This window comes from Amphimedon queenslandica, unplaced genomic scaffold (genome assembly GCF_000090795.2).
Source record: "Amphimedon queenslandica unplaced genomic scaffold, v1.1 AMPQUscaffold_13518, whole genome shotgun sequence".
Classification (NCBI taxonomy): Eukaryota; Metazoa; Porifera; class Demospongiae; order Haplosclerida; family Niphatidae; genus Amphimedon; species Amphimedon queenslandica.
The window spans coordinates 884,489-887,117 of record NW_003546246.1 but is presented as its reverse complement, the minus strand read 5'-3'; the positions used below and the strand labels follow the sequence as shown (position 1 = coordinate 887,117).

The 2,629-nt window shown below is 35.4% G+C and overlaps 1 long non-coding RNA gene across 1 annotated transcript; it reads left to right on the top strand.

Moving 5' to 3' along the window:
- Positions 1-266: 266 nt before the first annotated feature.
- LOC109583282 (uncharacterized) lies at positions 267-627 on the top strand. The gene is made up of 3 exons (XR_002185448.1): positions 267-349; positions 415-498; positions 541-627. It is a non-coding gene; the product is annotated as an uncharacterized LOC109583282 (long non-coding RNA).
- The last annotated feature ends 2,002 nt before the right edge of the window (positions 628-2,629 follow it).

Here is a 2,629-nt window from a genome sequence, read left to right as displayed (position 1 = left end):
ATGTGATTTTTTTTAATCAATAATCCTTGCACAATAACAAGCTGTATAGACCACAAGTAGGTACATGTATGTGCGTTATTGTAGCTTACCTTTCTTTATTACACTTCGTTGTTCTTTATTGTTATAAACAGATAAATGGCAGTCTAGTACAAGTATGATTTATTAATTGATGCTGGTACAATAGCAGCTGTATAGATAAAAGTAAGTACATGTATGTGCATTATTGTAGCTTACCTTTCTTTATTACACATTGTTGTTCTTTATAGGTATAAACAGAGAAATGGCTGTCTAGTACAAGTATGATTTTTTATTCAATTTTGCTGGCACAATAGCAGCTGTATAGATAAAGGTAAGTACATGTATGTGTGTTATTGTGGCTTACTTTTCTTTATTACACTTTGATGTTCTTTATAGTTATGAACAGATAAATAGCAGTGTAGTACAAGCATGATTTTTCTATTAAATGATACTGGTACAATTGCAGCTGTATAGATAAATGTAAGTACATTTGTGTGTTATTGTGGCTTACCTTTGTTATAGTTTGTTGTACTTTATACCTAATAAAGATAAAAGGGAGCTATTGCTGGTGTGATTGATTGCACACTGAGCCATTTTGACTAGAAATGAGAATTGGTTAGTGTTAATGTGTGTATCGTTTTATATGTACGTGTAACTTACCATTAGTGAGTAGTATCCTGTAGAGAATGTGAATAAAGTTAGTGTTAGAGAAGAAGTTCCATGGGTACGTGTAGTGACCATACTGTATGGGAGAGACAATGTACATGTATTAATGTATGTATAGTTTTTTTTGAGCTTCATGAGCTGACTATTAATTATAATAAAAATACAGAGTATACATGTACTTATGTGTGTCTGAGATAAAAATTCAAATGTTATACAAGACATACAGTAGAAGACAAAATAAAGTTCACGTTTTAGCACTGTAGAACGATGGTACAACAACACCGTTCGTACCGTTTTCATTTTTGTACCGTTTTTAAAAAACTGAAATAAAACAATTGCAATAATTTAGGGCGTGGCAATGCGGAAGAGTAGGTGTGGTTTGTAAAAAAAATCATATTTGTTTTGGTTTGTTCTTGGTTCTATTTCAGCCAGTTTGGTCATTTATTAGTTGTTGCTGTATAGTAGAAGCCTCCTGTCATCTTCTGGTAAGAATACTATACTCTATAACACTGTATTTTCACCGTAGGTTGCAATTTGTACCAGTATAAAGAATGAAGAAGAAAATTTATAGTGTGCGTTTATTGTTGTTTATACAAATAAATAGTTATTCTTTGACTACAAATCAGTTAATGTTGCCAATCTATGATGCACTTCAGTTCTCCTATTCACTGATTTCACTCCGCTTCAGAGCCGTATCATTGGAGGGAGATTTGTTGCTAAACCTATGGAAAAACAAAACAGTTAATGTTTGTACAAGTTATCTTACGTTTGCCTATGGTTTTGTGTAGCTCAGATAGGTGAAACATGGCTTGAGCGAACGCTCAGTGACCCAATAAAGTCTCCTCTTCAACCAGTCAACCACGCTGCACCCACGTGTAATTTACTGTACACCCGTTCTTTTTCCGTATAAACGGTAATAAAACGGAAAACTTCCGTTTTTTAATTGTTTAAACGGTACTCTAATGCAATGCATAGTATTGTATTTTAAGCCGTTTCGTATTTGTATCGTTTCTGTAGAACGTGAACTTTATTTTGTCTTCTACTGTAGTATATACATGTCGTATGTACAATGTATGTGGGTTAGTAAACCTACTATCTGAGAGAGCTTGCTCTTGAGATTGGAACGAGTGACAGGGATGATGGTAAGATGAGCGTGCACCTCTGAGATACATAATGGAGTTCCTAAGAAGAGAGAATGAAATATGGCAACGAATCTAGTTAAGTATGGTAGAGTAGGATTTGGAGTAACAAATAGAGAGTCTGTATGAAAGTTGTTTATAGAAAGTAGATGGTGATGGACCCATTCCTGCTGCAGTGGTAAAAACTAGTGGTATAAAAGAGGCATGCTCAACATTACAGATCCTTTAACCCATTTTGGCGTCTTTTATCCTTCTCGTTTCTCCTATGGCAGGCTTTAATAGATAATTTATTGTAGGTGTGAGAAAGGATATAAGACACGTACATCTAGAAAGGACCGTTGCCTTAATGACCAGAAACTGCACACAGCAATGTCAGCCCTAGCATTATCATCAGTGATGGCAGACTGGTGGGAAAATGTTTCACCAGATAATGCTTCGAGAGTTGGTTCAACTTGAACATCAGGAAAGATCTATGTAATAAGGTCTGCTGTTACAAAAAGCAACTTTATGTAGAACAACACCATGCTCTTATATGGGTAGTGCAGTGAGCCAAGAGAAGGCACCAGGCTTACTAGACATCGAAGGAGAGAGGCATCAGTGATTAAGTCATTTATGGAAGTGATAGTTAAATTAGTTTCTCCTTATGACTCTGTTTCACCTGACATTTTTTCGACGAAATGTCAGAAATGATCAAAGAGACTGATACAGTAGAGTTTGGCTCAGAGATAGCATTAATGAGAGGAGAGAGGATGAATGTGGAGTCATTATAATGTTGAGATAAGTGATCCCTAATACCAAGACCACCA